At 59.7% G+C, this 25,587-nt stretch overlaps 1 protein-coding gene across 5 annotated transcripts in view; it reads right to left on the bottom strand.

The window, feature by feature from the left end:
- Positions 1 to 10,092, bottom strand: part of ATP2B4 (ATPase plasma membrane Ca2+ transporting 4) — a 51,788-nt gene extending 41,696 nt beyond the window's left edge. For 4 of the 5 annotated variants that reach the window (XM_056361573.1, XM_056361575.1, XM_056361569.1 and 1 more), the window contains exon 1: positions 9,928 to 10,092. The gene's annotated coding sequence lies outside the window, so the exon portion shown is untranslated. Of the gene's footprint in view, positions 1 to 4,696; positions 4,842 to 9,927 lie in introns of those variants that run through there. The other variant, XM_056361571.1, reaches the window with a different exon arrangement.
- Positions 10,093 to 25,587: the final 15,495 nt, after the last annotated feature.

Genomic DNA, 25,587 nt, shown 5'->3' with positions numbered 1-25,587 from the left:
CTTTGCCACTGCACACCTGCCTTGCGCCCATAAATCGCACCTCACAGTGCTGGGGGAGGGCAGCCTGTGGGTTGTACGCCCCAAAATAACCCCTGCTGTTGAACCTGCAATGATACCAAGAATCCCAAGCTTGGATGGAGCTCTGCTTCAGGCAGAGACAAGATGCAACGGGGACAAGGACACCCCACCGCATGGGAGGGGTCACAACACCTGGCATCCCCACCCCAGTGAGCAATGCCTCCTGCTAGCGCAGGGCCAGCCTGAGCCCTGCCACCTCTGCCCAGCCTCCAAGCAAAAGGAACAAACCAGCCCCGCATGGCACGGCTGAGCGCGGCACAGCCCCGGGGTCACCCGAGGTGACTGCCGGACACCAGCCACTTTGTGCTGGCCGGACCTGGAGGCGCAGGAGCTGTGGCAGGCTTTAAAACAGTTCCTGCCTATCACCAGCATTTATACAGGTGGGTATCTAAGCACCAGCGCTAATCTGGGGATAATAGCAGCTTTAGCAGCGATAGGGCAGAGATTACTGCCGCAATCCGGGTGTTAGGGGCGTTTCTTTGGCAGTAAGCAGCGTGGCGGGCCGGCAGACGAGGCACAGTGATCTGCAAGGAACAAAGCGAGTGGCCGGCATCGCGACCCAGCTCCTGGCAGCTCCCCACCAACACCCAGCACCCAGCTGGTACCCGGGTAACAGGAGGTAGACGTGCTGGCCTGTGGCTGCGGGATGTGCTGCCTGGACCAGCTGGGAAAAATGGAAACCCCACCTAGTGCCTGGGGCTCTGCATGGACAGGATTCCCCCTCTTCCTCCTGGCCCAAGCATCCTACCCAGGATCACTCAGCATGCTGTAAACCCCTCCGCTCCCAAGGCTCTGGCTCCTCTTCTCTGCCCCCACATCTTCCCAGCCGCCTGCAATAGTAGGGTCCTTCATCATCCTCTTGCACCATCCTCTGACCCCAAGGGGCAGGAGCAGGTGAGTTTGCACAGCCAGGGCACTGGGAATGCAAAAAAGCAAGTCTCACTGCTTGGTTGGGGGTCCCCCAGCACTGTTCGGGGTCCCCCAGCACCAACTGGGCTTGTTCTGCCCACGGAGCACCCTGCTCCCATGCAGCCCCTCGGGGGGGGGAGGCAGCCAGACAGGGTCTGAGGAGGCTGAGATTCAGGGAAGCCCCTCCCCTCTCTGCCTGCTTTTCTGGGTCCCTTCCTGGGGATGCTCTGCCCAAACTGATCACCTCTAGCGGGGACGGAGCACAGCAAGGTCTCGGGAGCAGAGAAACAGCGAGGCCAGTCTGCACAGGCAGCTGCGTCCGGAGGAGCGGGAGGAGGAAGGGAGGATCCATCATTGTCCTTTCCAAAGGGAAAAGGGACAGTCCCCTGAATGGAAGTGCCAGGCAGGGCAGGAAACACCTCCAGCCTCCTCGCTCCAGGCTGCATCTGCCCGCGGAGAGCGGAGGACACCTGCACGCAGCACAAATCCCCCCAGTGCTGCAGAAGCACCATCTGCAACATCTTGCAAGGATTTGATGCATTTCACGTTCAACTGCAGGAGTGAGAGGATCCCCCGGCTGCTGCCCTGCAGAGAAACACCCAGACACTGCGGGGAAGGGACGGGAAGGAGGATGAAGGGTCATTCCCACACCGAGCCCTGGCTAAGGCGGTGCGGGATGCCCAAACTGGTGCCCAGTGAGGCAAAACCAGGCGCACAGAAGATGAGCACGTCCGCAGATGGCAGGCGCAGACGGAGAGAGATGGAAAGAGGGGGAAAACAATGCTAAGAAGGGAAGCAACGAATAGAAAGGGATGAAAGGCAGCGGGTCAGGAGTTAGCACAACAGAATTTAGCAGTGGATATGGAGCCGGAGCACATTGCAGAAGGATTTTGGCTCACCAGAGCCTGGGCCATTGCTGCACCCAGGGGACCAGCTGCATCCAGCCCTTGAGCGTCTGCTGGGTACCAAACCAGCCACCTCTTCATTGCCCCCGGCTGAGCCTCCCCCCAAACAGGCACCTACAGAGCAACCTATGGCTCCAGCCTCCTCCCCCAGCTGGCAAAGCAGCCGTCTCCTCCGGGAGCCGCGATCGGCTGCATTTGGCACCCAGCACACGCCGAGTAATTCAAGCTGCCCCTGGGAAGAGCAGCCTGCGGATTTAATACTCCGCAGAGCAGACGGGTGTTTGCAAGGCCAGCTCCCGGGGGCACAGCGTATCCCTGGGGATGCTGAAGCAGGTAGTGGGATGAGGTTATACAGCTGGCTTTCCCCCCCTCCGTGGGGAGGTGAGTGGGTCTTGGCTGTTTGCTTTCTCCTTCCCCGGGAGATCTCCTGCTCGCTCGGGAAACACCCTCAGGTGCCCTGCAGCTCTCTGGGGAGGAAACACTGCCCAAACACAGTCAGCTGTTTTGGTCCTTCCCTTCTTTTTTGGACAGTCCACTTGGGGTCAGATTTAAGAGCGATTCGTCACTTGGGAAATAACACCACTTCAGGCCTCCTCCCTCAAATAAACCTCAAAAGACATCATTTAGGCAAGCTTAATGTGGACAACTAAAAATAGCCGGCACTAGTCACACTGGAAAATGCAGGCTGTGGAGCTTCACACTTTCACAGCTCCAGCCAGGACACGGGGGTTTCTGGCTGTGGGGAGGGTCCCCCCGGCTCCACAGACACATTCCTGGGCGATGGGCACAGCCCTGCTCCCATGGGGCAACGGGTGGGTCGAGAAGGATCCTTCAGGGATCCATCCCTGGGACCACCAACACCCCGCACAGCTGCTCCGCTGAAAGTTTTGGGTCCCCGCACTTTCCCAGGCAGGATGCGGTGACTCACAGCCACGTCTGCACCGGGACACCCAGGAAAGCTCAGCCCTGCTTTCAGCTTCTCCACAGCCAAGCCAAGTTTCTGGTCCCGGCTCCCTGCAGCTGATTCACCCCCGCTTCCCCCAGCGTCCCCAGGCAAACGCAGCCAGGCCTCCCTGCCAGCTCTGCCCGCACACGGGATAAATCCCCTGCACTGAGTAATGCGGAGAGGCGGGTTGTTATTACAGCTTTCCTCCTGCTCTGCAGCAGCGGGGCTGTCACAAGCCAGGCGACCCTCGTGAGGCACAATTCAAGCCTTGCTACAGCCTGGCAGCCCATCCCACCCGCGGCTCACGCTCCTCCGCCGCCAGCCTGGCATCACCCAACAGCCTCCAGCAGAGCCACAAAGCCAGCCCGCCCTCATTTCCCCGCAGTCCCCCCTCCTTGCACCAACCTCTCCCCGCTCCAGAGGCAGGAATAATATTTAACTCAGGTTCACACTGGAGCATGACCTCCCTTCCCAGCCTGGGTCACCCCCAGGCTGTCTCCATCGCAGAGGCCATGCTGGATCCCCGCTCCCGGCATGGCCACATGCCCATGGGAGAGCCCAGCGCCAGCACAACCCCCCCGGAGCGTGCAGCACACCGGGCTGGGAACCCCCGGGATGCTCGGCACCGCACGCTGCCGGCTGCCAGCTGCAGCGATATGTCACGGCAGGGTTTGTACGCAGCCGGCGCTGAGGCGGCTCTCCCGGCGCAGGGGACCAGCAGGTGGGCTGTACAGGTGCCACGCTGATGTGGGAGCCTCACACAGCCACCGAGACACCCTGCCCTGAACTGCACAGCCAGCAGATCCCGCCTGGAGCCATCCTCCTGGCCTGAGAAACGGCTCGGCTCAGCCTGCAGAGCCAATAAGGTGGGGGGGGGGCTTCAGCCCCTGCGGAAAGGGCAGGAGACTGAAAGATGCTCGAGGACTGAACCATCTTACTCGCCCTCATGTCCCTGCAGCGACAGCCTGCGAGGTGTCACGAGCAAGAATGCAGCTTTCCCAGCGGCGGTTAAAAAGCATCCATGCAGCCCCACGTCTGCCGCAGCCGAGTGCTCGAGCAAGCCAGGGTTACTTTTAAGTAGCTGGTGAGAAGGTGGGAAGAGAGATGAAGAGCCGGAACGTCGCGATGCTGTGGCACTAAGCCTCTGGGAGGGCTGAAGCCAAGAGAGACGAAGCATCAGCATTTCCGAGCAGGAACAAAGGGCGAGAAGAGAAAAGCCGAGGGCACGCCATGGGGCTGGCCAGGGCGATGGGCACCTCCTGGGCAAGCGAGGGGTGGAGAAGGGACAGTAAAGCTCTAGCTGCTGCAGCAGGGTCCTTAATTAGCATCTTGGGAAACGAGGCTGAAAATCAGACACCTTCTGTCCGAAATCTGAGCCCGGACCTGAAAATCTGATCACTGGATCCGATGCTCAAAGAGCAAAGGTCACGTCAAGTCCCAGGCAGGTCCCACAACCGTGGGGCAGGGCTGAGCCCCCCTGCCACCCACCCAGCTTTGCCCCCTGCCCACCCCCGGCCCCCCCGGTGGGAGCAGACGCAGCACCACGAAGGCCAGCAGCTTATTTTTAGCCTTGGGAAGGCAGAAGCCTGCGAGCAGCTCTCTCAGCTCTTGCCCTTGGCACAGGGCGCGCTGCTCATACTGCTGCCACTGCTGCAGCAAGTGCCTCAGGCCTCAGCCCACCCCGCTACCCCCCAGGACCAGCCCGATCCCTCCCGGCATCGATCCTTTCTCTGCCCAGAGAGGAGAAGGAGGATGCTGGGATCAGCCCAGGAGCTGGCGGCTGCCGCGGCCCCGCGGCCAAAGGATCCAGATTATTTACAGCTCCCTAACGGAGCGCGGCGAGTTCGGCAGAGCTGACCTTTCCGTGCCTGAGACAAAGAGATGTCACCGTCGTGGCGGTGCAGTCACCGCAGGATGGGCGATGCGGGGTCCTCTCCCACCAGCAGGGACGGAGCAGGGGGCCAGACCCTCGCAGGGGGGCTCAGGAGCAGGGAAGCGTCCAGGGCGACGGAAAGCGAAGTGCGCTGGGATCCCAGCCTGGGAAAAGGAGGGATCGGATTCCTCCCTCCCCGTCCCCGCTGGACAAACTCTTCCGGGTAGGGACTCCTACGCGCTGGCTCTGCCCAGCCACACCAGCAGCTCGCTGCTCCCTGCAGACCCCAGCTGCTTTAGCAGGGGGGAAACAGGGATATCGCTTCAAATAGAAAAAGGGGGGGACGGAGACGCGCCCCCGGCACCCCGGCGGCTGCAGCAGCGCTCGGCTCCTTTGGCTGTCGCCGCCTCGGCTCAGCCCAGCTGCCGACTCATCCCTGCCATGGAAGCGTAGAAGCAAAAGTTTCCCCATCAGCATAAACCACGGACAACTGGCCAAACCTTCGACTTGGCTTCTGCCGCCCTGGCGAGGAGTCCCCACACTGGGGACCCGCTGTTTCCCAGCTGGGGTGCCCACAGCGGGGGAGAGGGATGGGGGACTGACCCACTCCCTGCATTAGGGGACTGGTGTGTGTCCCCCAGACTCGCTGCAGACCCTCATGCTGTGGGGAGGGAAGGGCGTGCTGGGACGAGGAGTTCTCCAGCCCTTGGCACTGCCCAGCGGGTTGATCCTTCCCATGCCCCTTCCCTTGCTCCGACGTGAGTTAGCTGCAGGATTTTGGCAGAGGACCGTACACAGGGCCAGCGTCACAGCTGTGCGGGGCCCCCTCCCCAGCCTGCCCCCCCCCAGGTCCGTACTGGATGCAGTGATGCAGAAGCACAGACACCCCAGGGAGCCAGCCTGGGAGCACTCTGCATCCCCCTCACGCCTGCGCCAGGGTCCCCACATCCCTCTCCATCTGCCAGGGCAGTGGTGGCCTGTCCACACCCTCGAGAGCGGGGCCAGCCCCTCGCTCTGCTGCCGAGGAGATGCTGGCAGAGGGATGCTCCTGGCCAGGACTCCCATGGCCCCAATTCCTGACCCCCCAGGGGCACATCACTCCGCGTCAGCTTCCCACGTTTAAATCCGAGACCCCTCCCAGAAGCTCACAAATGCAGGAGGACACCGAACCCATCTGTTACTCACAGAGAGCTCTCCCAGGATCTAAGTTACTTAATTACTGCCTTAAAAGAGTCACCATCCAGGTGGGTGACACGCCAGCAGGTTGTCATGTGCTCCGCACGTCTCAAGCATTTGCTTTCTTCCTTTCTCTATCCACGGTTAGCTTGCCTTTTTTTTTTTTTTTTTCCCCTTTCCTTTTTCTAATGAACAAATAGAGGGGCAGGTTTTATAAGTCCATGGAAACTCTATTATCCCTCTGCATTAAAGCCAAAAGCAACTAATTAAAACATCAAAGTCAGATGTTTCATTAGTTCGGCCTCAGAAAGCGCTGGCAGGAGGTGGCAGGGAACGTGGCTCCCACGGCCGGCTGCACCGAGGGACCCCAAGGCTGGACCCGCACCCCAAAACACGGTCCTTGTCTCAGTGTCACTGGGAAACCCAGCGGGGAGGCTCTGGGCTGGCCACCACTGGGCAGAGTGCTGTCACCTCCCTGCCCCTCTTCTCCAGCTGGTCACTGCTCATCGCAGGAGGCCTTTGCATTCACCGGTTTTGAGAACAGGGAGGCTGCTGCCCTTCTCCCCATCAAAGCTGCTTCCCCCAGGAGCATCCCCACGGAACAGGTCCTTACGCCCTTCCAGGCACAGAACAAGGGCAAGCATGACACGTTCAAATTCTCAGCTCACCCACACCGATTTATTTCCTCTGCGCACCAGATCTCCACCTGTACGACAGAAAGGACATCGCTGCCTCCATCCACCCTGACCAGGAGGGCTCCAGGCAGCCAACAGGCATCAGACAACATCCCTCACCCTGCCTGGATCCACTTCCAGAAGTCCCCAGCGAGACTCAGGATTTGGGGAACACCAAGGACGCGGCACCCCTTGGTGCCGCAGCGGTCAGCTCCCCATCTAAGGATCTGCATCCCATCGCCATGGTCACACCGAGCATCATCGCATCCCTCCCCGGGCTCCCACTCCCCACACCTGGTCGTTGGCACAGCGAGCGCATCTCTTGCAGGCAAAGCGGGGTCCCCACCCCGTGGCTCACTGGGGGGTTAACCCAGGTTTTCCTTCAGCTCCTTTGCCAAACCGAGGAGGAAGCCAGAGCAGCAGCCAGAGCAGCAGCCAGCCCTTCCTCAGGCCCTGCTGCGGGGAGCAGCAGCAAACAGGACTCAGCAGCAAGTCCCTGCTGCAGAGCTGCTGCTCAGCACCAGGCTCCTCACGTCCCCCAGACCCCTGTGGGCTCCTGCCAGTGCTGCTGCAACAGGCATGTGCAACCACTGCGGGCAAAGTCCGCTCGTGGCCTAGCCAGGGGTGGTGGGGGAAAAAAAAAAAAAAAAAAAAAACACAAAGGAGAAAAGGGAAAAAAAAACCCAAACCCGAGAGAGGAGCAGAGAGCGTGCGGGGACCCCGCAGCCCCTGCGAGGTGCAGGCAGGGAAGGAGCAGGCTCATCTCCCAGCACAAGCAGGCCTTGGGGAAGAGGGGGAACTCCAGGCACAGCTCCACCCCGGCGCTTTCTGCTGCAAAACAATAGTGGAGAGGAGTAGCAGTCCCTCCCTGCTCTTACTCACCCTGCCCAAAGACCTGTGCCACCCCACGGTTCATCCCTCCTCGCCCCAGCCTCTGCCTGGTGCTGCCCCGGGGGGCTCCAGCACGGTGGGTCCCAGCTCGTGAGGCGCAAGGTTTGGTGACGCTCCAGCCGGCAGCGGCACACGCTAACGGTAAGAGATCCTCGGCACGCAGAGCGATGCGAGAGCTGGACCCATGGCATCCGAGCAGGGGATTCTCTCCGACACCAACTCAACCGAAAAAAACCCACCACCCAGCACCCCAATTCGCGCTCTCAAGCCTCTCTACCTGCAGCGCTCGCACCACCTCCCCATGCCAGCCAGCCCCGCTCCTGCAGGGAAGGAGCCAAGGCTTTGTGGAGGTCCCTGCGCGTCCCGTCGCACGAAGCCGCTCCCAGGGCAGCGCCCACAGCCCTGCCACTGGCGAGGGTGGGACGAGGAGACAGCCTGCACCCCGAGGGCCCGGGCTCCGGGGGTATGGGGAAGCGGGAGGTATGGAGAAGCTGCGCCTCGAAGCCCTGGGTGCTGCCCAGCGATGCTGCCACCGTAGTGCCGTCCCGGCATGGGCACCCGCTCCACTGCGCCGGGGCAGCACCCACCTTGGCGCGGGGCAGAAATCCCCCGTATCCGACTCAACGCTCCCAACAGGCTTTGGGCAACTGAAGGGCACGTAGGTTTTTGGGAGGCCTCCAAGACCACCCAGCTCCCTCCATCCAGCCTGGGAGAGCCCAGCAGCCACCCCTGACCCCACCACCCAGCCCACGCCTTCCCAAGGGAACGGGTGGGGTGTCCTAAGGGGGGTCACCCAAGGGTGCAGCCTGCAGGACACTGGCGGAGCTGGGAAGGGAACCCCATGCCGCTGCAGGGTGGGGCTGGCAGAGCACGGGGGCGTCAGCTTCTCTCTCGCTCATGATTAAATAATTTAGGTGCGTTTCAGTGCTCAAGGAAGCGAAAGATTGAGGGCACTGTCTGGAGCCAGGCGAAGCGCAGGCAGCCGGCACAGACCCTGCCTGCCGGAGCAGCCGACAGCAGAAGCATCGCGCCGATTTGGGGTGGGGGCACAGAACAGTGCCCCCCCAACCTCAGGACAGGTCTGGACACCCCCTGGGTAGTTCTTGAGCACTCACCTCCCACCCCACCCTGGGTCCTGGCCGGGCTGCCAGTCCACGGGCAGAAACAGGCTGCACTGGTTTGAGATTTGCAATCCAAACCCCCACCCAACCTCAGGTCTCCAGAGATAAGAGCACAATAACCTATTGTCCCTCCTCCACTCCCTCCCCTCTCAAGATCTCCACTTGCCTCTGGCCAAGCAGGGAGGGACCACCCAGCTCCGCACCCCCGCAACGGCCGGGGGCTCGCCGGGTCCCCACCAGGGGCACGACCCCAGCGCCAGGCAGCGGATGCTCGGGAGCCAGGGCTGGGATGCAGGGAGAGCGCTGGAGGCAGAGGCAGGAGGCGGAAGAGGTTCCTGCCTGCTGGCCATGTGGGCCACAGCCTGCCTGGGTTTATTATTTCCAACCCCCCCTTTTTAAATTTTTTTTTTTAAATTTCCCCACCCCACAACCCACTCCTCCTGGCTGTGGGTTTGGTGCAGGCTGGAGGGGGACGTGCCTGGTCCTGGCGTGGGCAAACACCAGGCAGCCCCCCTCCCCCCTCCCCAGACACACTCCCCGCGGTGCCAGCGCTCTGCCATCCCACCCCACGATCCCACCCTCCATCCCTCCCTCCCCGGGGTACCCCACTCCAGGCGCATCCCACCCGGCTGCTTGCAGGGAGCAGCACCCCCTCCTGCCCTACGGATGGGGGGGGGGGGAAATCACCCACGCAGCACCTTCCCCCTCTCTGTCCTTGGGCTGCCGCAAGGCCCCCCCCCACCCCCCCGCCTGCCTGCGCTACCTCTGCCCTTCCCTCCGGCACCAGAGCCAAGCTGCAGCGTGGCCTGGGATGGATGGAGCCATCGGCCAGACCCACAGGGGCCGCATCCTGCCCCCCCCCCCCAGCCTCCCTGCAATGCCACACCACGCTGCCCCCCAAACACGCGTGACCGAGACCCCCACGCCCCCCCTCAAGGACAGGCAACAAGTTGCAGGATACGGCTGGAGAGGCTTCCCACCCACCCCACCCCCCAAGATATGCTGGGGGGGGAGGGGAGGGGTTGCACGGCTGGCAGACGCCCACCCATAAAAGCGGAGGGACTGTGGGCATCCCATCCCGCTGCAGTGAGCGGCAGCAGGGTGGGGGTACGCCATGCCAACCCCCCCCCCCCCCCAGTCCCACCTGCTGCACCTAGGTGTAGCACCCCAGTGCTGCATACTGGGAGGGACTGGGGGGGGGGGGAAGCACCGCTCCCACCGCCCCATCCGCGGGTGGGACGGTGGGAGCGGTGCTTCCCCCCCCCCCCATGCACTCAAAATCCGAGAAGCACCCACAGGACCCCCACCCCACCCCACTCCACTCCCACCCGCTCCCCCACCCCCCCGCACTCACCGGCTCAGCCCCCTCGGCGCCCGGCTGGCGGCGGAGCCCCCGCGGCTGGCCATGGGATGTGGGGGGGGGCGCGGAGGAGCGGTCCCGGAGCTAGCGGGAGAAAATGCTTGTCATGGCAACCCGTGCCGTGCCGAGCCGTGCGGAGCCCAGCCGAGGAGGGCTCGCCCCAACGCGCCGGGGGAGGGGCTCTCTTAAGGTGGCGGCCCGCCCCGTCGGCTGCTTAAGGGGGACGGGAGGGAGCGGGAGGAGTCCGTGCACCCCCCCAGGGCAGAACCGTGTGTGCACCCCCGGGCAGTGTGGAGAGCCCCCCAGGCAATATTGGGACCCCCGGGGCAGGACCATGTGCGCACCCCCAAGCAGCATGGGGAGACCCCCTGGCAGCACTGTGTGTGCACCTCCTAAGCAACGTGCGGACCCCCCCCCGGGCAGGGCCATGTGTGCACCCCCAGGCAGTGTGGAGACCCCCCAGGCAACATGGGGACCCCCCAGGCAGAGCCACGTGTGCACCCCCAGGCAGTGTGGAGACCCCCCAGGCAACATGGGGACCCCCCAGGCAGCACTGTGCGTGCACCCCCCAGGCAGAGCCATGTGTGCACCCCCAGGCAGTGTGGAGACCCCCCCAGGCAACATGAGGACCCCCCGGGCAGGGCCATGTGTGCACCCACACACAACATGGGGACCCCTGTGGGCAGTGTGGGGACCCCCCAGGCAGCACTGTGTGCGCACCCCCCAGGCAACATGGGGACCCCCTGGGCAGGGCCATATGTGCACCCCCAGGCAGTGTGGAGACCCCCTGGGCAGCACTGTGTGTGTGCCCCTGGGCAGCGTGGGACCCCCCCAGGTAGGGCAATGTGTGTGTACCCCCAGACAGTGCGGGGAACCCCCCGGGCAGGCTGTGCGGGCACCTCTCGATCAGCATGGGACCCTCCCCATGGCACTGCGGCGTGTGCCCCCCTGGGCAGTGTGGGTTCCTCCCCACAGCAGTGAGCTGCGCGCACCCCCAAGCAGCGGGGACCCCCCCAGGGCAGTGTGGGTACCCCAAGAGGTGGAGGTACCCCTATGCACAAAGCCCTCCCCACTCCACGTGTGGGGAAGGCAAATCTCCAGCGCTCCGTGAACGGTGGCAAATATTGGGGTTCCTCATAGGCCGGGGGGGGGGTTGGGGTTGCTCGTGGCCACGGTGGTTGATCACCAGGGGCTGGCGTGTGCCCAGCCCTGCAAACCGTGGGGCACAGTCCTCTGAGGTCCCCTGGGAGTGCCCGTGCCCTTGGGTGACAGCATCACCTGGGAGGGGTACCCCCACCCCACGAGCTACAGAGGCTGGAGCACAAATCACTGCCCTTTCGCCCAGGCGGATCCGACCCCCACCCTTTTTTAGAAGCGAGCAGGAGATAAATCTTCATGGAAACGCACGGAAAAGCGTGTGAAACACTGCGCAGCGTGGCATCGGTGCAGCAACGCTGGGTGTAGGCAACCTTAAATCAGCGTTAATCCTGTCTGCAGCCCCACGTTTGGGCACGCAACCCGGTTCAAGTTAAACCAGTGGAACATCTGTGCAAGCACAAGCCCTAATTAGTGCTGGTAACGTTTTTTTTCCCCCCCTTGAGGGCCTGCACCTCAATAATTTTGCATTCCTGAGCAGTCCCAAGGCAACGTGGTGCTGCAGGAGGCGGGTTACGCTGGGTGAGCCAAGTCCTGCGCGGAGTCCCCAGCAATCGCTTTGGGCCCTTTGCTGGGGGAATTCCTCCTTCCCAGTGTTTACGGAGCCCTTTGCCGGGGGAATTCCTGCTTCCCGGTGTTTGCGGAGCCGCTATCCAAAATGTGTGCCGGTAAAATCGCTTCCATTCGGCTTGCGGGGAGCAGACCTGCCCGCTCGGGTGAGCTGATGGAGGTACGGTGCTGGTGCACAGGCAGATACTTGAGTGGCTTCTGAGCTGCCGGTGTTGGACATGATACAGTCTCTGCATCCTTTCCGTGGTTTGCAGCACAGGAGGCATCAACCTGCTCCTGCGCTTTGCTGCAAGAGGGAGAGAAGGGGCCTGGGCTGGTAACTCCTCGCTCATCTTCAGTGCTGGGGGTCCTTGGCATTTTCCTGGGGAGTTAAACAGGGTTATTCCTTCTTAACATAAAACCTCCAGGGCTGGAGGCTCTCATGACAAGAGCGAAACTCCTATGTCAATAAGCAAGCTCAGGCATCTCCCGTTTCTTGTCTTTGCAGCTTGCCCACTGCTGAAAGTGGGAATAAACATGCAGCTCTTAGCTGGTGCCCGGCTCCCCCTCCACCAAAATAAAAACCAGATGGCAGTGACCACAGTGGGTCTAGGTGACTGCGAAACTGCTTGGAAAATAGGTGGTGGTACAGACGGCAGACACTGCTTCCAGTGGGCCGGGATGCAAAACTGCTATTGAGACATAATGGCCTTTTAAAACAGGTTTTCTGAGCTTGGAAGGAATCTCTGACCATCTGGATTTGGACTCCTGAAAGGAAATCAGCCTTCCTGCCTTGGGGAACCTGTTGTTAACAGGGCAATTCGTCTCTCAGAAATGCTGAGAATTTGCAGCCTCCTTAGGCTTGGGCTGAAATGGGGAAAGGTGGATTTTACAGCCCGGGCACTTGCCGTTGAAGGAACTAGCCAAAATCCGTTTGAAAACCGTGCTTCCCATCCAGTGGCAGCCTGCAATTACGGAGCTGGTACTTAGCAGCTCCTGCCTGGTGTGTTTCCATTACAGCGAGAGCAACCATAAACACGGAGGCTGAAAGCCCCTTCCATTTTACATTTAAGGAAAAGCACATGGAGGAAAAGTCAGAAGCCTGGCTAGAGCGGGAGCAGGAGTGGGAGCAGGAGCATCGCCTCTGAGCGAGCTGCCGGACCCTGCTTGCACCGATGCGTCCCCACACGCCACAGCAAAGCGGGGCAGAGCAAGCGGAAAGCTCCTCCGTAGGTTATTTTGGGGTCATACAGGCCCATGGGCGATGCTGATCTAAACCTGCTGTGGAGACCCGCCGTGTGCCTCCGCTTCCCAGGATCATGCCTCTGGCGCTTGCTGGTGCCAGCGCTCCTCCATCCCGCTGAGCCACAGGTCCTGCTCCTGGGACAAGACAAGGCTTTGCCATCCCTGGAGAGGTGACCGGGGTGTCCCCACGCTGCTCTGCCGGGCAAACAGGCGATGCTCCGCACTCCTGCACCCAGAGGAGGGGGAGAAGGAAGCAAGCCTCAAGCCAGCAAAGCTCCCTAACCGTCTCCCACACGGCCAGCCCCGAGGAAGGGACCTCCCAGGATTAGCTGGGGCTCGGGCTGCGGCACCCACGGGGGTGGCAGCAGGGACAGGCTGCTTCTCGTTTGGCTCTTGGCAGGCGCTCACAGGCGAGCTCCGAGGGAGACACTGGATCCTGCTGGCAAGTCTCTGCGGGGCTGCCCCACTGCTTTGTGCTTGTGCCTTTGGCCTCCTCGTTCGCCTTGGATGATGGCTGGATATTCATTTGTTCTCTTTTGTTTGCCCAGAGCGAGCTCCGGCCACGCATGCCAGGCCATCTCCGCACCCAGCACGTGGCTGCAGGGAGCGCATCAGCTTTCACAGCCAGGATGCGGCCACGAGGAATCACGCTCCGAGCACCAGCCACAGGTGGGGTGCACGGACCAGAGCTCCTCTCCTCGCTGCTCTCCCCTCTTCCCTGACACTTTGCCTCAACACCCGTTGCAGGCAGGCAGGGCAGTGCCAGGAGAGGAGCAGAAGCCCCAGCCCAGCCCAGGAGGCATCTTCCTTCTATGCCTTCCCACAGGCGATTGCTGCTGCTTCGGAGAAGGAGCAAAGGCTCCCACAGTGACCAGCAGCATCAGAGCCCAGGATCAGGGACCTAAACCCTGCAGGGAGCCCCGCTGTGATGGGAACCTCAGCTGTATTTTGGCACCTCTTTTCTTTTCCAAATGCTTTTCTGCAGGGTGCTTTGCAACCAAAGCAGACAGCCGTCCCTGGCCTGAGTGGTGTCTGGTCTTAAAAGACACCAGCAGCAACATAAAATTAAAAAACCCAAAAAACAACCAAAAAAAAGTATTAGTCCACCAGGTTCTTCTGTAAAAATCGGGCTTAACTGATGATTTCCCTTTAAAACCAGTATGAAACTTTGTAATAATTTGCCTTTAATGTCTCCCAGGCTGGGAACTTGTAGGTGGAGTTTTAGCCCAAAATGAATTGAATCAGCCAAGTTGTATCAGCCAAGTTACAAACCCATCAAAACCTGAGGCCAGATCCTGATCTCATCCCCGTGGGTATAAATCCAGCATCGCTCCACTGGAATCAACAGGGAAGATTTTTGTCATGGTGCCGGATAGCAGAGAGCAGGATTGGACCCCCAGGGTTTCTAATGGAAACACTGACTGACTCTTAAGCACAAGGCAGAGTCGGGCGTCTGTAAAATCTCTCTCCATTCAAGGGCTAAATATAGGGAGAGAGAGCGCCAGGGATTTGACTTTCAGTGCTCAGGGATAAATAAACCCCCGATCGCTGCTGCGGGAGGGGCTTTGTTGGAAATGCCAGGGGCTGACAGGGGGTCCCGCTGCTCCGAGGTCCCCCCCCGTGGGGCAGGGCAGGGGGTCCACAGGGTCCCTGCGGGGAGGTAGGGCTGGCCGAGATGCTCCCAGGCGATGCTCGCGGCCACGTGGGGCTGGTGCTAGAGGGGTTTGGGGTTTTTTTTCCTGCTTCTTCTTCCCCTTTTCTCTCCCTTCTCAGCCCTGAGCGCTGCTGAGCTTCAGCACCCACAGGTGCCGGTTTGCAAGGCTCAGACTCAGGCTCGGAGCTGGTGCTGCTGGTGGGAAAGGTCCCGTCACGGCCCCCCGTTCCCTTCTCTGCCTTTTGCCTGCTTCGCCTCGCTCGGTTCTGAGCTTTCCCCTTGCTCCCCGTGGCTTCACAGCCCCAGGAAAGTCCCACAGCTGTGGGGTTGCTAATAAACCCATGGCCGTGCTATTGCTAATCAACTTCTCCTGTCTGCTTCTGCTCTCAATTACTCTAACAGCCCTGTTAATTTCTAATTAAGCAGCCTCTTCATTTGGGGAGGGGGACTGGAATTAAAAAGCAAAAGAGAAGAGGAGGGATTTGGGCCCAGTTTTGCTTTATGGATGTAATTAGGAGGCAAAATTGTTCACTCACCTAAGGAATTCATCTCCAAACTGCCGGTGAGCTGACAGCCACGCTGTGTTTTCCCTGGGAGCCCTGCGACTGACGGTGCTTTTCCTTTCCCCACCCCTACACGTTCCCATTTGGAGCTGGAGCCATGAGAGGCTCTAAATCTATTAGCGCCTGTTATTAAATCCCTAATATTTGCAACAGCTGAGGAAGAGCCTCTGAGCTGCTTCTTCCCAAGCAACCTGTGGGCAGGGTGAGGAGGAATGCCATGTCGCAGGGATGCGATGAAGCCTCACCAGGGCTGATTGCATGGCGGGGCTGCTTCCTTCTCCATGGAGCACCCCACCAGAGCAGTTGGGGTGATGCGTGTGCCCCACCTTGAGATCTGGGGGACCCCCGGTCCCCACCCGAGGAAGTTGGAGGGCAACAGCTAGATCCCCAGCTCCCTCTCAAAATGAACATTTTTCCCTCCAGTTCCGACCTCGTTTCATTCCTCACATCAAGGAGGAACCTTGTACTCGGTGTTTGCATCACGGTAACAGCTCCGGGACCTTAGTGGGACTGAGGAAAGTCCCTGCTGCCAGGAGTGACAATGCGGTGGGTAGTGCTGAAGAGAGGAGAGAGAAGTGACAGCGCGGGAGAGCCGCTCTCCCATCACTCACAAGCTGTCAGTCCCGGAGCTGGGGAGGCGGAGGAGCACCCGAGTCCTACTTTAGTGCCTGCCTTCCAGAGACAGGGAAAAGCCAGGCTGTGCCGGAGGCCAGTCCCCAGGGCTGGAGATGCTGTTGGACCCAGCCTGGGCACTGTGGTACCTGGTGTGGCAACGCTGCAGCCCCCACACGGGGCTGTGGTACCAGGATGTGGCAGGGATGGGGACGGCACAACAAAGACAGGGTTAACCCCAGCAAGCCCCTTTCTGGAGGGGGCATTTGTGCCTTCTTGCTGCCCCTCTGTAATGCTGTGGGATCAGGAGCAGCCCTCTGAGAGGAAGGGACTTCCCTCTAGTCTGATTTGCCCTGCTGCTCCCCAAAACCCCGCTTTTGGAGCCCAAAGCAGCAGGGAAGAGCAGCCACAGGTCACCGCGCTGCATGTGGAGCCCTGGCAGGGCTGGCATTGCCCCAGCAAAGCCACCCTGAGCCTGCAGACATCCACCTCCTCCACTCCCACGTGCTTCTGCGCGAAGGCAGGCTCCAGCACACTACTAGCCATAAGGCGAAGCCTCCCCTAACCCTTAGTTGAGGATGCTCCTTGGGCCCCGGGGATATATAATTAAGGGGCATCACTGGTATTTTGTTGGTGTCGATGCCACAGGGCAAAGGTGGGGTGAGCTCAGGCCCTGCAAACACCCACCGTGCTGGGGAGAGGGCTGGTGGAGGTGGGTTGAAAAAGTAAAAGATGAAAAGGTGACCACTTCCCGAAATGGAGAAAGAGGGAGAAAAGAAAACCATAAACACCGCCAACGGCATCCACAGGAAAACAAAAAGAAACGACTGTTTTATTTGAATAATAACCATCAATAATACATTGCTAAGAAGCTGCAGATGACTGCAATTAAAAAAAGCATTGCATTCCCTGAGCAAAATCTAAATTATTCCTCACAGCTTCTCTGCTCGCTGAGTTATATTAAAATGAAGCGGTTCCTGGTGCGGCATGGCTCAGCAGAGCTGGGGAGCCCGGGTGGAAGGCATAAAAGAAGAAAAAAGGCGAGGAGAAAGAAGAGGAGCCCTAATGTGGGGGGTTATAAATATTTTACAGCCGAGGAGGAGTGGGGAGCCACGGATATAGATGCGATTGCGGGCGTCCGTGGTGGGAGGGATGAATTAATCACATAAACGGAGGAGAAACTTTTCTTGAGGAGCACATGCCCAACACCCACGGCCAAAGCAGCTCTGGAGGGTCCCTGGGTGCCGGGGACGGGCAGTTTGGGGTTTGCTCTGGAGGGTGCAAATGTGACTTGGCAATGATGACCTACCTCTGCCGGGTGCTGTGGGCAGCACACCAGGTCCAGGACAGGCACTGTCGATTCCTTGGGAAACACAAGAGTGCAAATATTTACTGGGACACCCCCGCCCCGCCTCGAAAAACCCAGCAGGTGAGGCTGGAGATGCTCCTTGCCAGGGCTGTGCTTTACAGCCTGAGTCTGGTGCAGGGTCCTGCCTCCCGTGGCCCTGGTGGTCCGGGGCTGGTCGGGGGGCTCGGGCACAGCCTGCCTCCCCGCCAGGGTTGCAGGAGGGGGGTGACCTGCCACCAGCCGAGCCATGCAGCACGCTGCACCCTGCAAACGCTTCTCCCAGCTGCCGGTGGGATCCGGGTGCAGGAGAGGCTGTGGCTGCCGCTGCAGCCCGGGGGAGCAGGATAGCACCCCTGCACCTCGCACCCCGACGTTCACACAGGCAGAGCAAACACCAGCTGGCAACCCCCGCATCGCTATCCAAACAGCAGCCCCGATATCCAGAGAGGGGCAAACAGGCTGGGTGCTGGGCTCGCTGCACTTCATCCCCTCCCTCGCCAGCAACCCCCTCTGCCCCTGCCCCTCCTCACCCTGGTGGGAAGGCAGCAGGGAACCAGCCCTCCAGCAAATGTCACCCTGGATGGGGACAGCACCCGCTGTCTCCAGCTGGAGAGCAAACGCTTGCCCCGAGGCAGCCAGGAGAGCATCAGCAGAGCATCAGCAGAGCTGGAGCTGGGGGAGGTCGAGGCTCTTTGCGCAGCTGGATCCGTTCCCCACCCTCCACAAACCGCTCGGTCCCTGCAGCTGCCCCATGCCATGGGAGGCTGTGGCTTATCAGAAACTGCAGCGTGGCAGGACCAGGAGAACCCTCCCCAGGCCAAAAATGTTTTCTCTTTCCCTCACAGCTCTCAGTGCTTCCCAGCCATCCCAGGCACTCCGCGGCGGCGGGGACATCCCCATCCTCTACTGCCTCCTTTGTCTGTGGGCTGAGCAGAGGGACAATCCCACAGGCAGCGTGGGACCCCCGTTCCCAGGTCCAAGCCTGGTGGCCATCCACTGTGTATCTCCCTCAGCGTGGTCCTGGGCGCGACTGCAGTGCTGCTGAGGGCCACCAGCCCCAGCCATCTCTCCTCCCATATCCCCATCCACACTGATTGGAAAAACTCAACGGCACCTGCTGGGAGCCTCTGCAGGTATTAAAACCTCTGTGCCTCAGAGTGCCTCTTTAAAAATTAAAGCCCCAGTGAGAAAGAAATGAGTCATGACAGGGAGAGATGAAGCTCACAGCATCTGCAAATCACTGAAGGAAGGAGAGCCAGCAGCAGGGCCAGGGCTGGCTGGAGCCGTGACCGTCTCTGATGCGCTGGGAGAAAGGGTGGAGATTAAATGGAAAGCAGTCAAGGCACAGGACACCCGATGGGGCATGCTGGGGGGAGCTGGGTGATAGCCACTCTGTGGGTGAGGGCACCTTCCCTGGCCCTGTCTTGTGCGTTCCCATCAAGAGCAGAACTTTTCTCTACAGCCCTGCAGACATCAAGCCCTGGCTCGGCGTCCAGGCGCGCCAGACTTGGAAAGACAGATCCCTGCCTCATTTGGAAAGGTGCCAGGAGCCTCCCACCCGCTTGTCAGGCAAGGCACTGCCCTGACACATGGCACCGGCAATGGTCAGGCTCTGAACGCCTCGCCTGGATCCCGACCAGCCGTCCCCGCCTGACGCCGAGCTCCATTCCCAGGCACCCGTGTGAGCGAGCAGCATGGTCGGGGTAGCACTGCAACTATAACGCCGGGGTCCCCAAAGCCATGAGGATGCTGAAGGCTCTGCTCCCCCTAAACCAGACCCAGCCTCCTGGCCACCAGCACTTTCTGCCCCTCACTGCTACTGGACAGCGGGCAGGGTGCTGTGGAAACACCACAAATCCCAAATGCCAACAAACCTAACACTGCAATGCCTAATACTAATACACGAGCTGGATTAGCTTGTGCTGCAAATATGGCACAGATGTATCTCTTCTGCAAGACGTGCATGTGTCTCACATCAGTGGTGACGCCAGCAACTTATTTCCCCGCTGACTGCTGAGACAGCTGATCCGCTCCTCAGCTGTGATGTGTGAACCTGCCCTTAATTTCCAGTGGCACCAATACGTTTTCTTCCTTCCCTTTTTTCTCTGCCAGCCCCAGTTTGCTCCATGTAGGACATGACAGGCAGTGATAAAGCACCCTGAGTGATGCTGGGAGGCCCAAAGGCTGGCACATCCCAGGCTCCCGAGGAGCAATTAGCTAACAGAGGCCAAGGGCTGGGCTGGCCTCGCCAGGCAGCAGTGTCCCTGGCAGCTCACGGTGAACCCAGGTCATGCGTGACACATCGCATGCGTAAAGGATGCGTATGCATGAGTCTAGAGCAGAGCGAAAAAACCAACATGCGCTGGGAAGCCAACAGCGTGTGGAGACAGGAAGGTGAGCGAGCATCCCTCCCTAAGCCCAAGCACACGGTTGTGCCCCGGCCAAGGGGATATCGCAGCAGTCGGGACAAGGGATGAAGCTGCATGCATCCCGGCAGGACTGGGCTGCTGCTCATTTGTGTTTAAGGATGCAAATATCCAAGCCAGGTGGCCAGAGGCAGGGATGCAAGCCTGTGGCCAGGACACTTGTGTGCTCAGCTGACTGGTGCAGCACTTGCCAGGGCTGTGTGCTGTGTGGTCTGGCAGCCGTGGAGCTTTGTACGCATATTTGTAAATACTCTAAGCCCATGGTTTGCAGAGGAAGACGCGAGCCAAGCGCCTGCAATTGTCTGCACGGGAGTGTAACCTTTGGGGAGTGGAGCCTTTGCGCTCTTTACTGAGCTCGACAGAAATTGTTCTGCTCTGCCAAGCTGGAAATTGGCTGCAGATACCATTACCCAGGCATTGGGTCTGAAGAATAGACTGTTCAGTCATTAGCTGTGGGCAACACTGCGAGCAGATGGGGAGGAGGAAAAGGACTGATGCGGTCCCTCGGGTCCACCGTGGCAGCACATGTGGGCTCAGGTCTCCCCGTGCAAACCAGCCACAGGAGGAAACAAGGTAAGGGGGTGTCTGCAGCAGGGAGAGGAGGCAAAGATGCCTATGTGCACCGAGGCTTGGGAAGGCTTGAGCCCTCCAGCCCTGCCCAGCTCACAGCCCCATCACTTATCCTTTGTCCTGGTCCCTCTGTGACTAATATCCTTCCTCCCATTCATCCTCCCCTCCTGCTTCCATCCCTGCCTGCAGCACCAGCGATCAGCTTTTTCCTCCCCAAGCGGACCTGGGCAGGGATAGCAAACATGGCTTTCAACCCAAATCTTAGAGCAAAGCAAGAGGAGACGAAGCAGCCGCAGGACCGAGGTGACTCCCTCCAGCAGCCCAGGAGAACAGTATCCAGCTTGTGGATAGATCAGATGCTTTTTGTCGTTCGTTACCAGCTGATGAACAGCACGGCAGAGTTGGGCAATGGAGCCAGACGAAGCGCAGCCTCGCCGGTAGCGTAATTCAGGCAATGCCTTTAAAGGGAAAAGGCTCCACAGCAGCTGAAGAGGCCCGTGGTGCAGGCAGCATATCTGCCCGTGATGACTAACTCGCTCCTTTACACACCCTTCTGCTCCAGGGGCTGTGGCAGGAACCACTATCAGAAAGCAGAAGCTGGTTCCTTCCCTTTTGCTCCCCACTAAGATTTTTCCAGTGACCGATCGTTCTGCAGCGCTGATGGAAACTTGCCGAGTCTCTGGCCATTTCTTCTCCAGGGGGTTTGTTTGGGTGGTTTGGGTTTATTTTCCCCAGCTGTCTCTTAGCATCATCTGCCCTGAACTGACTGCCCTCAGAGGATGAGCATCATCTCTGGCATTGAGCTATTGCCTCCGAGCAGGGGACTCGCGTGGTTTTGCTCTGAGCATGGGAGACCCACAAGAACAGGTGCCTCATTCCCTTGCGCCCAGCTCCAACACGGGCCATCGGGGGGTCCCCAGCAAAGGGGAGCCAGCCCTGGGCACAGCACGATACAAAGCACAGCCCACCAGCACGGCAGGGGCTGACTCCAGCATCTCCGGGTGCAGCTCTGCTGCAGACAGGCTCCAGAGATGCAGCGTAAGGATAGCCAGGGAGCAGGGAAGGAGCTGGATGCAGCCAGTCCCTCTTCCCTGGGATTTGTCTGGGTGAGCCAGGAACAGCAGCACAAGCTTCAGAGGAAGAAAAGCAGCAACCCAAAGGGCCAGGCAGGCTTCCAGCACCTCAGCATCCAAAAGGGACAGGCCTGTTACCCCACCAGGTACCAGCCTGATAACACGATGGAAAATTCAGACACTTGAGCACATTTTGGGCATCTGAAAAGCAGCTGGCAACAGCCTCACCCCCAGGTGCCAGGGAGCCTTGCTCCAGCTCCCTGACAGAGCCAGACCTGCTGAGCCGGCCACCCCGCAGCTCCCGGCCACCCCGCAGCTCCCAGCCACCTTCACACCTTCTTTTCTGGCAGCAGAACGATTTCCAGCCAGGCTGGATCCAGCCTGGCTCCTCAGCCCACACCACCGACACGAACCGCAGCAGCATCTCCAGCCCCGTGACTTGCTCAGCCCACTTCCTCCAGTACACTAACTCAGCCTTAATCAACTTCTCAATTATTAATTAAAAAGCCCCACAGACTATAATCCCCAGTCCGTGCTCAACTAGAGGCAACCAACAGCCAAAGAGCTCTCCTAGTGCTCCTTCCCTAAATCTGTTCTTAATTAGGAGTGGACTTACCCCTGCAATTAATTGCTGGAATCATTCATTGGTGACCAGGTATCACAGATGATGTTTGGAAAAGGAGGCAGCAGAGTAGTTAATCAGTTCATGACTAATTAAGAGAGTGTCAAAACAGCGGTCAAGCCTCCGTACCTGGCCGGGGGACAGTGGAGGCTGGTGGTTTCCAGCCGAAAGTGCCTGGCTTTGGGACAAGTGGGGTTGGGGTCTTTTTTGGTGGTTTGGCTTGGTTTTTGGTTTTGGGTTTTTTTGTGGGTGTTTTTTTTTTTTTTTTTTTTTGCATGGCTCTGGGATTGCTGCAGAGATGATGCTCGTGGGTGCTGCCAGCCCCAGGGGCTGTCGCTGCAGCCCAAGGAGCTGCACCCAGCGTGACGCAGAGCCGGTGTCCCGGCTTACCCCAGCCCTGCTTCTGTCACCACATCCAAGCCCCGAGGGGAGCTGCGACTGAAACGATCCTTCCCAAGCGATTACCCCGAGTTAGCTGTTCTGAGTCATCTCCAGGTATCAGCCAGCCTTCGGGAGAGCGCTCTGCCCAGGCTGCAGGAGCCTCACTTCTCCCAGGCTTTTCCCCTTGCCACGGGCGCTTGGCAGACCTGGGGAGTCACTGGGGTCAGCTCATGCGACCCGGCAGCAGGCAAGGACAGGGAACGTCCCCCGGCACGTGGCATCACCAGCCTCACCGGAGACAGCAGGGTGACACAGGCAGGGCATAAGAAAAGCGCAAACCCTTTCCTAACCTCCCCCTAAAACCAGGTTAAGGTCTTCTGTGCCTCAGTTTCCCCAGCTCCCCGCCACCCTCCCCTCCCGCACCGCAGGGTGCATAAGACACGGGAAGCCTGTTGGCTGCCATCACCCCTGAAAACATTGGGTGCTATTATTAGCTTTAAGGGAAGTGAAAGTGTTTCTGTGCCTTGGCACTTAATTTTCCCTCCTAATACCATCTGCATGGAAACAAATTAACCCCCCTCCACCCAAAACCACCCAGGAAATCACCAGCTTGCAGGTGAAAAAGCCGCAGAGCCGTTCCCTGGGCCTGGGGAGCAGCAGCTGAAGGCTCCCATCAGGCTGAGGATGCAGTTTTGGCTCTTTTTTAGCAGTTTTACCATAATCAGGCTGTTTTGGTGATGCACAAGCTCCGTGCTCCCTCAGCCGCTGCAGGGTCATGGTGAGGGGCCGAAGACCTCGGTGCCTTTGCTACCAAAGCAGCTCCACAGTTTCTTGAAGATGTTTAGGAAACAAGACGTGTTAAGGAGGAGTGACAGAGGAGCTGAGCTGCATTCTGGGCTAATGGCTGCTGAGATTACATTAAAAAAATGGAGCAAAGCAAACCCTTGAAGGTAGACGAATGTAAACAGCAAGAGAAACTGGGACGCAACTTCTAAAGCAGGAATAGCTGTTTGCTGCTGGTTGACAGGGGAAGCTCGGGTGACTCACGCTGAGGACGGCCGACCAGTTCCAGCTCTCCTGGGGACTGGTTCGACTCAAGGCTGAGTGACCGATGACCAGTCCCTGGGTGATGGGCTCTGTGGCAAGGACCTGAGTGCCTTTGGTCCTGCTCTTCATGGGGACAGATTTCCACATTAGGTAGCAGCTCCAAGCCTGGCCAGCCCCACCAAGCTGTATTCCCCCCTGCAGCTCGTCAATATCCCTGTGCTTCCCAGCCACCGTGAGCCAGGATGGGGCTGAGCCGACCACCTAGGGGCAGATGGGCTCTGCCATCCATCACCAAGTCCTTAGGGGAGCCCCAAAGGAAGGTTGTTTGCTGCTTCTATCTGGCAGCTGATGAGGCAGCTGAGGACAATGAGGATACCCTGGAGAAAGCTCGGGAGAGCACTCAGACAGGGAAGCAGCGTCCCCTAAACATCCCCTTCAGCACTAAGCCAGCACCTGGGCAGGCAGATGGGGGGTGAGTGAGATGGATAAATAGATGCTGTGAGGAAAACGGGCAATAATGATGTTTGGGCACAAGACAGGCAGAAGCAGGCAGTGATGGATGTGGAGGCACAGGGAGACAAGCACATGGCCAGACGGCTGCATGGCCAGAAAGGCGGCGGGCGCTGGGTCTGTGGATGCCCTGTGGATGGAGGGGAGAAGGATGGGCAGAGGCAGCGTGCAAGGAGCATGCATACCAGTGCTACCTCTGGAGGAGAGCCACCTGATAAATAATAATTAATTATGATAATGGGTAAGCATTCAGGCTCAGCTGTGCTTTCCTGCCAGGCTCGGAGGGGCTGAGGGAACCAGGGCTGCTGCAGCCCTGCCTGCCCGCTGCCTCCCCTGGCCCTGTGCCTCAGCCAGCCCCGAGGCCACCAGGACTTTAACCTGCTTTTCCACCAGCGGCTGCCGGCCACGTCAGCCAGCTTTTAATTAGACCCAGCACTTCCGAGCATCCCCCGCAGCCCATGTGGGAAGATCCGGGGGCTGGCAGAGCCTGCACCCGAGCAAAGGCAGCGCTGGGGACTCGGTGCCGGGTCTCCGGTGGAGCTCCGTGCTGGGGCTGATGCTCATGCACCTGCCCCCTGCCCCTTTGCAGGGCATCATCCTCTTGCACCTGCTGCCTTACCAGCGTTTCTGACGCGTGCTGCTCCCCTGGCCTTCAGTGGTGACAGTGCCCCAACACGCTGGCTGTCGGAGGAGCCAAGCTGCGAGGAAATCTGGTGTGTCTCCCAAAGCCTCTGCTCCCAGAGCCCTGTGATTACGGGCATTTCTCTTTCCTTTTCTTCACTTTAATTTGCAGGCTCTGTGGTTGCGGAGCTGTGCTCCTCCCAGGAACAGCGGGTCCCTGGAAGACAGAGGAAGGCACCCACCCTGCCAAGGCATGGACCCTGATGATACAGGGCTCCCATCCATCAACACCCTCTGCAAAAAGCCCCCCCCCCCCCCCCCCCAGCTATTTTCTGTAGCACAGGGTCACCCATGCCCAGCCCCACACACCTCTTGGGGGGAACTTGGCAGCAGGTGCCCGCTCCTCACCGACTAATCCTGCTCCCTGCCACCGGCCAAGGGCTGACGGGAATAAACACATCCCCGAGCCGGCTCATGACATGCCTTTCCATAAGGGGAGCGAACCTGCTGGCACCACACGCTGCTGGCGGAGGTGCCGCTCTCTCCTGGCTTGCCTCCATGCCAGCGGGTCACTGGGGGCCAGGTGGGGAAGGGGCAGTGGGTGCATCCTGAAGCCCAGTATCTGCTGGGCACCCTTTGCAGGGTGCTTAGGACTAGAGCCCACCCGCAGCCCCCATTCTCCCAAAGCTTCCCCCCCCCCCCAGCAATGCAGCACCTCCACTCACTAGCCCTGAATCCAGCAGCAAAGACTGACCTGCTGGTCACAGCCCTGCATAAGCTGAATGCAAAGAGGCCATTACATAAATTAATTAATGGGAGTGTTAATTAGAGATGAGAAAGCTCTGGGAGAGCAGGTGGGATGGGGAGGAGCTGGCTGACCTGCTGGAGGATCCCCTCGTGGACTGCTCCTGCTGCAGTAGGGATACAGGGGACACACAGCAGGGGGTGGCTGGGACCCCGAGGTGCCACAGTGGGTTTCAGGTGCCACATCACCCATCAACAGGGATGCCCCTGTGAAGACGGTGTTCAAAGCATCACTTCCAATACCCGTCTGTTTTCCCATCCTGCCATGGAGACGCCTCCTTACATAAACCCTGTTAAGTAGGACGGCCTTTTATATCTCTTTCTGCCATCACTGCCGGTGGCTGTGGAGGCTCCAGGCCTTCAAACCATCCCCACTGCCTGCTTGGCAGCCAAGGAGAAAAGCGATCAGAGTGCAGGCAGCTGGTCTGCCCTCAGGGCTGGCTCTGTGCCGTGATGTGCCAGCGCTGGAAGGGG

The sequence above is a fragment of the Falco biarmicus genome, chromosome 16 (genome assembly GCF_023638135.1).
Source record: "Falco biarmicus isolate bFalBia1 chromosome 16, bFalBia1.pri, whole genome shotgun sequence".
NCBI classification, from domain to species: domain Eukaryota; kingdom Metazoa; phylum Chordata; class Aves; order Falconiformes; family Falconidae; genus Falco; species Falco biarmicus.
The sequence above is the reverse complement of the archived record's forward strand: the minus strand, read 5'-3'. Positions and strand labels throughout refer to the sequence as shown.